Consider the following 14325-nt stretch of genomic DNA (forward strand, 5'->3'; position numbering starts at 1 on the left):
ACAAAGTGGTATTCAGAGCCATCACTCCTGGCAATCAACGCTTGGGTATGCCAAAAAGAAACCAAACAATGCCAGAAAATCCTGATATTTATGCAATACGAAAATAACTTAAAGATTTAATAGCTTTGATGAAGCAATCACGGGATGAAACTACTCCTCCTAAATGGTGGAAAAAGCAGGAAAGCCGATTGAGTAAGTTGAAATCTAAACTGGAAACAAATCAAAGATATGTGCAGCAAATCTTACAGATTTTGAATGATAAAAAGAGTGAGCAAAAGCAATTTAATGGGGACTGCTTTACTCAACTACAGGAACAACAAATTCATGGGGAGAGGTATGGGTCAACTTTCAATGGGTGAGTCTAAACCCATTTTCCTCACTCCTAAAAGGATGTTATCGGTGGCAATAGAAGGCACATATAATGTTTCTCAAATGTTCGATAAAATGTCAGCAAGTGTAGCTAGTGTTGTATTTCCATTTATCACCAGCACCATGAAAGCTAATTCACAATTGCAGTAGAACGTCAGTCTGGTTGGATACACCAAACTGATTTCGCGAGAAAATCAAGAATTGCCTATATCGGTTCAAGTTGCTACCTTTCAACCATTTGTCGTGGATTTATCCGGACTCTTGGAGGGCGAGATTCAAATGGTTATAAACTCACAAAAACAACTAGTTGATTCTCCTTCAAAGGCAAATGTGGTTCATTTTCTACAGTATCAAACAACTGGTAACTCAAATAAGCTGAATTCTCTAGTTCAATCCATGCTTAGAGAAATTTATTTCATGATGTTTATGAATGCCAATGAACATATTTCGACCCTTGATCCTTATGTGTTTAGACTTTTGTGGATGGGACGGAGTATAATTTATTTGGTTAAGAATTGGAGTGTGAATCAAAGGTTGCACCTTATGCTTTCTATTCTGTTGAAGTTGGGTATATCGAGCATTTTCAGTGGTCTCCTAAAATTATTTCATGACTCCAAGAATGCACTGGGTAGTCTCTGTTTTGGCATAGATTGTTTTCATGCTTGGTGCAGCTTGAAAGTCAATGAGACTAGGAAGAAACTAAGTAGTGCTAAAGGTCAGGGGGAACAACAAATTAAATTTCATCCATGCATAATCCGAACATTAAAGAGAAAAGGTTTCCTTGTTATTTATATGTTTGTTGGGCATGAACAGATAGTGGTAATTGATTTAGGTGGATATAGGTATATTGTTGCCTATAATTTTGGAAGAATGAGAAGTTATATCCATCCTTCCAAGTCTGAAAGTGGGTCGTTAGGTACATGCAACAATTCTTTTGTTGCAAAGAAGAATAATGTTGTGAGTTATGAGGTGGAAAAGGATAAAAGAGTGGATTGCAGGAGCAAGGAAAGGAACAAACAGGTTGTCTCTGGTCGAGTCACTAGATCAAGAAGTTATGCTCAACCTTCCATGTCTATGAGTGGGCTTTCAGGTGCAGGCAACACTTCTACTGTTGCTAAACAGGATGGTCCGGTACCAACAAAATCCATTTGCAAATAAAGACAACAGCTTGATGTTCATGAGTTATTGGAGTCAAATTTTGTCAGACCTGTTTATAATACTGTATATTGTGGCGTGAAACCTGAAGAAAGAGGACAATGCCAGAGCAAAGCAAGGAATGAAGATGTTTACACAAGGTCAAGAAGTTATGTTCAATCTCCAAAATTTGAGAATAGTTCAACAAGTGTAGAAAAAAGTTCTACTGTTGCAAAGCAGGATGGTATTGTGCTAACAGAATCCATTAAAAAATCAAGACTAGAGCATGTTGTTGTTGTTGAGTTGTTGCAATCTGTCAAACCAGTTGATGATGATGTAACCTGTATGGTAAAAAAGGAAGAAAGAGGTCGATTTCAGAGCAAGGATCATTTGAAGGAGAGGGAAATTTGGAGTGTTGGAAACTATACACGGTATAGTGCAAATACCATTTTAAGCGGGTTGGTGGCAGATAAGAAAATTATGTTTACTCATCTAATGGAATATGAGGGTGTATTACGTTGGACTATTATGGATTCAAGGATATACTCTAGGGGGGAAGAATATTCTAGTTGCTATGAAGGATCAACTCTCCTTAGTTGGTAAGAGAAATTATTGACAGAACAATCATTCTCATCAATGCGGTTAATGCTAAAACTTATGAGGTTACTGATGTAGATTATAACAGTCGTTTGTTATTTGGGTACACATCGGTTCGATCAGATTCAGTTGCTGGAGAACTTAGATTGTTTGAACCAATTGAAATTTTTTTCCTTAAACTTCAAATGGTAGAGATGCTTGCTCTTATCGGAAAGGAAATAAAAGGTGGTGTACTAAATGTTGTTGAAGTGATTCCAAAAGTTGACACCCAACCGTGGGTTTGGGGCAAATATAAGAAAGATGTGGGTATAAATTTGGGTCTATTGAGGTTGGTCACAATGGAAACTTAGTGAACTACAAAGCTTTGAACGATTATTGTTCCAGTTTCAATACTAGTCAGAATTTAATCTTTTGGAGTGCTCTAATCTTGCAGCTGTCAATCCACTAGGCCTGTAAACGAACCAAACGCACACGAACGAAGGTATGTTCATGTTCGTTCATTTAAAAAATAAATGAACATAAACGAACACGAACATAAACGAACACGAACATAAACGAACAAAAATTTTTTTGTTCATGTTCGTTCATTTAATAAATAAACGAACATAAACGAACACGAACATAAACGAACACGAACATAAACGAACACGAACATAAATGAACACGAACATAAACGAACATAAACGTTGGAGACCCTACCTTCCATTGTTCTTTCATGAAAAATAGTCGACAATGCAAATCAACCAAATCTACAGTGATAAATAGCGTAAGAGCTTATTAGCAGTGATGAAATGTTTGAAGATATCAAATATTTCGATCTATCTTTTAAAGATATTAAATGATTCACACGACTTTAATTTAACGCTATAACATTTATCTTAGTGTTCCATGATTACATATGAACAATCATTTTCCGCTATTACACTCTTTTTCAGAAATTGCATAGAAACCTTTGTTTTGTTTTCTGGCAAATTCTATATATTTTTCTTTTTACTTCTTTTTACTGATGCTCATATACTTCCGATTTTTACCTTTATCTTCCCATCTATTTCTAGAAAGAAGTATTATGTTTTCTTGAGTTTTAGATGTGAAGATACCCACAATAACTTTACATATCAACTATTAAGTCAAATAAAACAGAGAAAGAGATGAAAACAGACATGTAAAACTTCATATTGCACTATAATATAACTTGTTTTGAATCTTTCAGAGATCGTCTCCACTCTCCAGTGAACAATAAGGTTTGGGAAAAAAAGGGGAAAATGAATATAAGTGCGAGGTGCCTCACAGGTTAACATATTGGATTTAATCTCCAAATAAAATTGGGTTAATTATGGAGTTGGTCATCAAAATATCAGATTAATATTTTTAAGATACTTACAAATTGGTCACCAAAATTGATTTAAGAAGATTGTGTTAAACATAAATGAATGAACATAAACGAACATAATCAAACGAACATAAACGAACATAACCGAACGTTCACGAACGTAAATGAACGAACGAGACCTATGTTCATGTTTGTTCATTTAATTAAACGAACAAAAAATCTTGTTCATGTTCGTTCATTTAATAAATAAACGCACATAAACGAACGTCCCGCCGCACGGTTCATGAACGGTTCGTTGAACGTTCAGTTCATTTACAGGCCTACAATCCACGAACCATGCTTAGCTATTGGGTTTCTACCTCTTTATTATGATGGTCTTCGAGTTGGGCAACTTGTTACCTTGAAACAGAGAAATGAGAGGCCAAAAGATATAGGGAATAGCAAAGTTTCACAAAACAATGATGAGGTGTTGTATGAAGTGAATGTGAATTTCGATAAACCACCTACTCTGCTATGGTGTTCAGAATTCACAGTGCATGCGGTCCCATATATGTTGCAGAATAGAATTAAACAACATGTTGATGAAAATCGAAGTGAACGACAATTTCAAATTGAAGAAGTATACCTAAGATTGCAACCTTACTGGCAGAATTTACTTGTACGATGGATGAACTTGAACTCAAATCACGATACTTGGGAAGCTCATACCATTCTCAGGCCTCGGTTTCCAAATTTCGATCCTTGGGGACAAGGATCTACTCGTGGAGGGGGTATTGTCACGAATGAAGGAGAAGAACAAAACGAAGGGTTCATAAGTGAAGCGAAGAAATTGGGGAAATCAAAGAAATGGTTAGGGATTTTGAAAAAGAGAAATGATGAATTAGGGATTTCGATTTTAGAAATTGGGGGCAGAAATGATTAACACGGGATTAGAATCACGTAAGGCACAGAAGGACTCTATGAAGAAAAAGAGAGCAAGCCTAACAGTGAATCTTGTTGGGACCAGAGATGTCTACCTTAGTTGTAACAGGAGAATGAAGTTGTTACAATTAATTATAGAATGTACAGCTGTCGAGAACCTATTAGCCATAGTACATTGTAATTATATAAAACTATGTACTGAATGAGAGAAATCTTATCTGATGAATGAATGAAGAAATCCTTTTCTATATTCTGTGTTCTTCTCTTCTAAATCCTCTCATTTTCTTCGATCTCTATTTCTCAAGGTTCATAACATAAACCTGAAGTTTTACGATATTGTTTATGTATGGCTATCGACTAGCGCCATGATTATTTTAATTTTTAAGTTTGTCCTAACAAAAAATGGGCTGTTTCCGTTGCAGACAATATTCAAGAACACAGCATATACAGAAGGGTTTTATGCCAGTACTCGCTATCAACCCAAGCGTCTTTGATCTTATTTTATAACTGTTTATCACCCTCGAGCCGATTTTCTTATCGGAAAACAATCTCGTCATGGCTTTCATGCTTTTAATGGCACTTTTATCTCCATCGAGAAGATTTAATTGAAACTACGTATACCCTTTTCCTAGAATCAGATAAAATTGCTTGTATTGGTTCATTTCTCTTGAGGACATTATGGACATGCGTATTTTCAAATGATAATTGTAATACTAGTTTCTTGGAAAATTGATTGTTTGAATGTGTATTCAGATGTATTCGATAGTGGAAAGCCGTGGTAGCAACTACCCATGTTTCTGAATTGAGATCTTGATTGCAGATGTGCGTTCGATATACATATATTATTACTTTACATCCCGAATGAAAATGATTTCGAACCAAGTATCGCTTGAACTGCTACAAGCAAGAACAACTGCATGTAAATAGTAAAGGCTAAAGAATGCAGCATCGATTACCGGGAGAATAACCTGTTCTGTCAGTTGGATTCATTCGCTGATGCCTCCCATGGAAGGGACACAGATTACCAAGCCAGCTGCTTAAGCCCCCAATTTTGTCCGCGATCACCAGGATGAACAAATCTTGGGTTCAGAGAAATCGCTATTACTAGATTCTTCCTCACTGCTAACGGACATTGTGGTATATATGTTTACAAGGCAACTCCCTTGCTTCGCCTCCGACATCAAATTCGTCCTTACAAACCGGACATTCCGTATCGCTCCTCAAATGCATTTTGGTTATCATCACAGCTGGAATGGAATGTGTTGATTGTTGACTCTGGAGCTGGATGTGCTCTGATCAATCAGCTCTCTGAGTCCTGGTCCAGAAAAGAAGTTTCCCGGATCAAGACTAGGACGTGCAGGGTTTGCTTGTTGCAAACTTGGTTAAACTCTTCCCGGAACCCGTACATCTGACGATAATACAAGTCCTAGGATGATGCAGAGCTTCAGGTTCGTGTTCTCGGTTTTTATTTCCATCGAAACTATGATTCCTACGCCTTCGAAGACACTCAAGGGCGTGGGGGTTGTTTACAGATTCGGCGTCCAATAAACCATTTCAACGCCTGAGCAAAGGCGAGCTTCAGGGGAAGGATCGAAAGCGGTGATATCCTAAACCATTCTCGGCCTGCTGATTTGTATCTCTCAAACGAACTGCCCGAAACATCAAGGGCAGATGATCTCCGAATGATTCGTAGAGATAATCCTGACATATTGATGACACAGGTAACTCCGGTGAAGCTTGTAGTTCCTCCCAGGGGCTGAACCATTGGTGCCATTGACCCTTGCTCTAGGTTGGGTTTCAGACATTGTCCTTCTGGTTCTTATGTTCTATATATGTATGTATGTATGTATTTGGTTAAGAAATCATTGCATGGGGACACAGCATATACGTATCTATGAACCAAGATTGGCAGAAAAGTATGGCTTCTTGGATCAAATATTGATCCGATTTTAATTCAATAAATAGATTAGAGTGAATGAATAATTTATTATTATTTTTAAAATAAATATATGCATGGTCAATATCTTTTGTATATATAAATATAAAATTAAAAGTTTGGTTACTAGTCTCTTAAAAAACACTTTAATCACTAATTAAATTAAATTTATAACTTAGGCTTAATACCCCATATAAATGTCCAAACTATACTCATTTTCCTAAATAGGTGCCTATAGTATTTTTTTAGTCCATTGATAACTCTGTAAAAAGACTACTTTTAAGGCATTTTTTACTTAAGTTATTGTTTGTTTAAGGGTACATATAAATCATTTTAGATGTATATAGCTGCATGTAATTGCATTTGTGGTGGTTGTGTTATTTTATTTTATTAAGGTGCTATATGAGGAGGAAGGTGTGGTTTTTAGTGATGTGCAGGAAACAACAAGCAAAATAGGCGAGCTGGGAAGTAATGTCGCGGCATCACACGCTGAAGCAGATTGAAATGACTCAGCATTTCTGGCGCAGAAACGACAAAAAATATACAGCTGTACGTGGACAGCTGGCTCTGCATATGAAATTATGGTTGTAACAACCTGCTAGGGGACCACTGACACCTGGAGGATAAGGTTCATGCACAACATGTGATTCTAGGGGTATGAGGGGTATTTTGCACCCAACAACATCATCATTATCCCTAGATATTTTTATTATATATTACACCTCACAAGAGAGAGAGTGTGTGGAAGAAAGGAGACGCATATTGTAGCAAAAAAAATCACATTTTTATTTTCCCTTTTCCTTTCTTCTTCCTTGGGTTTTCCTCCATTGATAAAGCTTCAAGGAGTGGCGAGCTAGGCGCCGAGAGGAGCTAGCGAGCTAAGGCGGTTCGTGGTGGCCGAGGAGACCTCCGGTGGCGCGCGTCGAAGGCTCTTTCTCACTTCCCTTTGCTGTTATTTTTATTTATTTTATTTGTGGGTTGTTGGAACGAATATTTTATGGATTTTTCTATGAATATTTTGAACCCTACCATGAACTAACTTATTTGGTGGTGGTTGGTTTAATGGATGTTTAAACTTTATTTTTAATGGTATATTTAAGTTTATTTTGGTTATTTATTTGCTTTGCTTGTGAATGCTTCACCATCTAGGCTTGTAAGAGGCATGTAAATGTCCATTTCTTAGATGAAGGTTAGGTGTTCGAAAGAATCCTAAGCTAAAAATACTTGTAAGTATTCGGAAGAAACGCAAGACAAGATCCTCATAAGCAATGGGTTATAGTATTTTCAAGGGGCTTTGAACCGGCCTAGGAGTATTATAACCTAATCCCTTAGATATCGGAAGAGACTAGGATAGGATTTCAACGACTAAAAAGGGTGTCTTTATCAATAGGGTAGGCTGTCCAACATCGTTGAGTGAGAGCAGATGCCTTGGCATCCTATTCTGTTAGGTTCCTGTGAGAACATTTTAGGAAAGCCCTGTCGAGTAAGTAACGACCAGGTAGCTTAAATCTGCCTGAGAGACAAGTTTAACATCCTTAGATCAATCCCTACCATTCATTCCATTGAAAGCTTGTCACGTGAGGATTATTTTCTTTTTATTTATTTACTGTTTTTTTTTTTACCATTTTCCTTTGCCATGACATTTCTTTTTGTTACTCATACACATTTCATTTGCCTCGGTATAATCATTTGTGAATACCATTAGCTATACTTAATTAATTTAGAATAGTGCATAAATTTTACTCAATATCCTTCCAATCCTTATGGAGACGATACTCACTCATCACTGTATTACTTTTGCGATTGTGTATACTTGCACATTATTTGCGTATAATTTTATAGTACTCGCAATACGCAACAAGTTTTTGGCGTCGTTGCCGGGGATTGGCAATTGGCGATGTTGAGTTTAGTTGTTGCACCGTTTTATTTATTTTCTTTGTACATAGTTACTTGTTTTTGTGTTTACCTTTTTCAGGTGTTACGTTGTCGCATGACACGTAAAAGACCCAAAGAACCATTATTTCATATAGAACATGAGGCTCATGTTGTTCAAAATCAAGTGAAGGATCATGCAGTTCTAAATGCCACGACAATTCCAAATGTTGGGAATGCTGCTCGACCACAAACTATTAGAGATTACTTAGCTCCTACCTTGGATGACCTAAAACCTGCTATTATACCTCCCAAGATTCAGGCAACCCAATTCGAGCTTAAACCGGTTATGTTCGACATGTTGGACTTGATTGGAAAGTTTGGTGGTGCTCCTCATGAGGATGCAAGGCAACATGTTCGAGAATTTTTGGAGGTTTGTGACTCTTTTCGACAACAAGGTGTGCATGAAGATGTGCTGAAATTGAAGTTATTTCCATATTCTTTGAAAGATGATGCCAGGGCATGACTCAATGGATTACCTTCCGGCTCGATAAGGTCTTGGGCTGAATTGTGCAAAAAAAATTTGCTACGGCATAATCCACCGAATATGAACAACCATCTTAGGAATGCCATAGCATCTTTTCACCAAGCTGATGACGAGTCAATGCATGAGTGTTGGGACCGCTACAAAGAATTGCTTCGCAAATGTACCAACCATGGATTCCACGACTGGACTCAAGTCGTGATGTTCTACAATGGAGCCAATGCACCCACGAGGATGATGTTAGATGCATGGAAAAATGGCACTTTGCTTGACAAATCACCTGACGAGGCTTTTGGCATTCTTGATCGAATTGCTAACCATGATTACCAATTTCCCTCTTCAAGGTTTGAAACTCGAAGAAAGGCATCTGGGACATTCAAGTTGGAAGCTGAAGATTCAGTGTCGGCCCAACTCTCTACCATCACCAATATGTTGAAGAATTTGCAACATTCTAATGAGGTAAAAGAAGTGAAGGTTGATAGTTTGGCATGTCTGTTATGCCAAGGCAATCACCATGAATGTGAATGCCCGAACAATCAAAAGTCCATCAACTATGTGGGAAGCTTCAATGGATGGAGTCAGTATCCCAATTTCTCATGGGAAAATCAAGGAGCTTTTAATGTCAGTCATCTCGCTCAGCAACAGTATATGGATGAGCCCCCAGCCTTGCGAACGAATATGCCATGGCATAATAAGGGGACAACATCTTCTCTTAATACAAGTTCTCTAGAGGCCACTATGCAAGACTTTATGGCAACTACAAAGGCTCTATTACAAGATCACGATGCATCTATTAAGAGTCAAGAAGAATTATTACAAAGCCAAGGGGCAATGTTGCAAAGTCATAATTTGTCTTTAAGAGCTTTGGAAATGCAAGTGGGTCATATTGCCACGGCATTACAAGAATACCAACCAGACAGATTGCCTAGTGATACTGAAGTCACTAAGGCTAAAGGCAGTGAGCAATTTAGTACATTCACCTTAGGGAGTGGCACCCAGATCTACAAAGATGCTAAGTTTGGGGGGGAAACACTCGAAGAACCTAGCTATGAGATTGTGCATGAAGAATCTCATTTGCAAGAGGACTTACATTCGCTGGAGAACAAAGCTGGAGGTTCAATAAGTAAACCCAATGATGACAGGAAAAATAATGTCATGGCAAAAGAAAAACCCCCACTAGCAGGAGTTGATGACCAAAGGGAAGCTGCAGAATTTTGCCAAGACAATTTTTCAGGCACTGGTGATTACTTGAAGCTCGATGAAGAAGACAAAGATGAGCTTAAGGATATTTCAAAAGAGACGGGTCAGTCTAGCTTACTCATAGCTAGACCAGGTACGAAATCTGAACCTTTGGATTTCATTGAATTTCCTCATCCTAAACTCCAAGTAACTGTCCATTTTTCTAGTCTAGAAAGTGTGAAAGAACTAACGAATGAAATGGAGATTAAATTCCCTGATGAGAAATTATTATTTGCCACGGCATTGTCGTGGTATGCTGACATTATCAATTTTCTCGTTAGTGGTATTTTGCTTCCGTACTTGAATAGCCAGGGCAAGAGCAAGTGGATGCAGGATGATGACCCTTACTTCTTCAAAGACTTTGCTGCCCAAGCAATTAAAATATGCCATGGCAACGGGGAGCGAAAAGAGATCCTATTTCACCACAAATTAGCTTTATGTGGAGAACACTCAAGAGGAGAGAGGACTACAGCAAAGGTCCTACAGATCGGGTTCTATCGACTTACACTGAAGGTGGCGCTGTTATATATATGGAGCATTTTAGTCTATACTAGTGCTTCAATCGAACGCGACAAAAATGCCATAGCAATTCATGATGTTTTGGAGTTTGCATCCCTTCAACTCTCTTTAATTTATGTTTTAGAAGTTTTGTTTTTTTTTTCATGAGTGTTTGTTTGTTTTTCTTTGTTTTATTTCTTTATTTTTATTTGTAATATTAGTTCTTTTTAGGACGAAGGGTGTTTTGGAGGAGGAATATGATGAAATCTCACGAGGGAACTTCACAAACCAATATGCCACGGCAAATCTAGATGTAATTGAGGCTCTAACAAGACGCAGTCGTGGCACCTGTTCACAAGGAGATGCTCCCACGTTTGGCTTATAATCTTCTCGTCATCCTGGACGTGATCTTGCCATCATTTGAGGATGCCACGACATTTGTAAATGTCACTCAGCAAGACAATACACCCAAGCCAGAGGATGCTAACCCAGTCAGCATGGACTAGATGACGTCTGAAGTCATCTGTTGGGCGTATGGAGACCTCAACATCTAAGAACACTGAAGGCCCTAGCACACCAGCTGCTGAACCCAGTTCTGATCCTGACAAAAGCCCCACATCACTGAGGAAGTGCACCAGACGCAATACTACTAGCACTGCCAGCGCGACTCCACCACCATCTTAGGAAGACAAGGTACCTTGCATGGAATTGCATCGCATCACATAGCATGTAGTCTAGTTTAACTTAGTTTTTATTCAGCATTGAGGATAATGCTTCTCTCAAGTTTGGGGGAGGTAGTGTTCTTTGTAGAACATGTGCATGATAATATTAGCATAATGTTATGCCATGGCATCAGTAAATGGTAGGACAGTTAGATGGAAATGTTTTGATGATACCTGATGAAGATGAACTTTTTAGGCTAGAAATTGAATGTAAATGACTATTGAGAATGATAGAACTGACTCTAGGGCTTGATGCTTTGTGAATTATTATTACATGATTTGTATGTTCTCTATACTTAATGAACTTACAAAATTTTTATGAAAGAACTCTGGTTAGCCTTGGCATTAAAATATGGTATTATGTTTAAATGATAAATCAATTAAAAAAAACTTCCTTATCTCTGAATTTTGTTTAATCGTGAATAAATGCTTCGGCATAGCTGTAGAGGGACACTCCTCTTTGCTGTGGCATTGCCTGGAACTCTCTTTAATAAATGGCAGCCACGCGCATACGAGTGAATGAAAGTAGTCACGGGATGACTCTGTCTGACTAGCTTGGGGGTGGAAGGTATGCTCCCTTTCACCTAGAGTGTGGGGTGGTAGGTGTGATGAGCTGACTCCCTTCGTAGCAGTGTAGAAAAAAGTGAAAAAAATAAGAAAAAAATGTGTAGTAAGTGAAAAGGGAGTATAAATGTGCTTAATGAATGAGTTAATGCCGTGGCAAAACTAGGGAACTCAATTAGAAATTGCCTAAATTCGTTAAGTATAAATTAGATACAATAAATCACACACACAACACCATAAAGAATCTTGACCTAGGGAAAAGTACTTGAATTCTTGATATGTCTAGCATGTAGAAGCCGATTTTTCTGAGGGTTGAAATTCAATTTTTGTCTTGTTGTCCTACTGTTGAAATTGCCATGACATTTTGATTGTGTTAATTGTTATCCATTGCTTGAGGACAAGCAATAGCTCAAGTTTGGGGGTGTGATAACTCTGTAAAAAGACTACTTTTAAGGCCTTTTTGACTTAAGTTATTGTTTGTTTAAGGGTACATATAAGTCATTTTAGATGTATGTAGCTGCATGTAATTGCATTTGTGGTGGTTGTGTTATTTTATTTTATTAAGGTGCTATATGAGGAGGAAGGTGTGATTTTTAGTGATGTGCAGGAAACAACAAGCAAAATAGGCGAACTGGGAAGTAATGTCGCGGCATAACACGCTGAAGCAGATTGAAATGCCTCAGCATTTCTGGCGCAGAAAACGATAAAAATATACAGCTGTACGTGGACAGCTGGCTCTGCACGTGAAATAATGGTTGTAACAACCTGCTAGGGGACCACTGACACCTGGAGGATAAGGTTCATGCACAACATGTGATTCTAGGGGTATGAGGGGTATTTTACACCCAACAACATCATCATTACCCCTAGATATTTTTATTATATATTACACCTCACAAGAGAGAGTGTGTGTGGAAGAAAGGAGACGTATATTGTAGCAAAAAAATCACATTTTTATTTTTCCTTTTCCTTTCTTCTTCCTTGGGTTTTCCTCCATTGATAAAGCTTCAAGGAGTGGCGAGCTAGGCGTCGAGAGGAGCTAGCGAGCTAAGGCGGTTCGTGGTGGCCGAGGAGACCTCCGGTGGCGCGCGTCGAAGGCTCTTTCTCACTTCCCTTTACTGTTATTTTTATTTATTTTATTTGTGGGTTGTTGGAAAGAATATTTTATGGATTTTTCTATGAATATTTTGAACCCTACCATGAACTAACTTATTTGGTGGTGGTTGGTTTAATGGATGTTTAAACTTTATTTTTAATGGTATATTTAAGTTTATTTTGGTTCTTTATTTGCTTTGCTTGTGAATGCTTCACCATCTAGGCTTGTAAGAGGCATGGAAATGTCCATTTCATAGATGAAGGTTAGGTGTTCGGAAGAATCCTAAGCTAAAAATACTTGTAAGTATTCGGAAGAAAAAAGCAAGACAAGATCCTCATAAGCAATGGGTTATAGTATTTTCAAGGGGCTTTGAATCGGCCTAGGAGTATTATAACCTAATCCCTTAGATCTCGGAAGAGACTATGATAGGATTTCAACGACTAAAAAGGGTGTCTTTATCAATAGGGTAGGCTGTCCAACATCGTTGAGTGAGAGCAGATGCCTTGGCATCCTATTCTGTTAGGTTCCTGTGAGAACATTTTAGGAAAGCCCTGTCGAGTAAGTAACGACCAGGTAGCTTAAATCTGCCTGAGAGATAAGTTTAACATCCTTAGATCAATCCCTACCATTCATTCCATTGAAAGCTTGTCACGTGAGGATTATCTTCTTTTTATTTATTTACTGTTTTTTTTACCATTTTCCTTTGCCATGACATTTCTTTTTGTTACTCATACACATTTCATTTGCCTCGGCATAATCATTTGTGAATACCATTAGCTATACTTAATTAATTTAGAATAGTGCATAAATTTTACTCAATATCCTTCCAATCCCTGTGGAGACGATACTCACTCATCACTATATTACTTTTGCGATTGTGTATACTTGCACATTATTTGCGTATAATTTTATAGTACTCGCAATACGCAACATCCATCCAGGTGCCTAACGTTACAAACGTTACCACTTTAAGGTGTTTGAGCCATCAATGGCGTTAATTTCCTCCGTTAAGTGACATGTCACAACATGATAATTTTAAAAATTTTATATAAAATTTTTAATTTTTTTTTAAAAAGAAAACACAAATTTCAAAATAATCTCAAAACTTTAAAAACCTTCATTTTGACCCCTAAACCCACGACGACTGCCGCCCTTTGCCTTTGAAGAAGCTCCACCCGATCTCAACTCCCCTGGCAACCAAAATTCCTATGAAATCATGACCGGTTAACTGTATATCGACGGAAAATCGACGTTTTATACCCCGCGAACTCTAGAATGAAAATTACGATCACACACGATTCCGACGACCAATCGACAACAACTACGGTGGCGTAGAACTAGTATGATAGCAGGAACTACGTCGGCGACAGTGGTTGTGGCCGAAAAGGGCGGCCTCATCGAGTTAGTGTTAAGATTTAAGGATTTTAGGAATTTTGAGGTTTTTTTGTAATTTAAAAGAAATTAGTTTTTTATATAAATATAATAATTTAAAAAAATAAATTT

At 37.8% G+C, this 14325-nt stretch overlaps 1 pseudogene; it reads right to left on the reverse strand.

The window, feature by feature from the left end:
- Window positions 1-5284: 5284 nt before the first annotated feature.
- LOC120218410 lies at window positions 5285-14220 on the reverse strand (annotated as a pseudogene).
- Between the last annotated feature and the right edge of the window lie 105 nt (window positions 14221-14325).

This window comes from Hibiscus syriacus, unplaced genomic scaffold (genome assembly GCF_006381635.1).
Source record: "Hibiscus syriacus cultivar Baekdansim isolate YM2019G1 unplaced genomic scaffold, ASM638163v2 tig00110198_pilon, whole genome shotgun sequence".
NCBI classification, from domain to species: Eukaryota; Viridiplantae; Streptophyta; class Magnoliopsida; order Malvales; family Malvaceae; genus Hibiscus; species Hibiscus syriacus.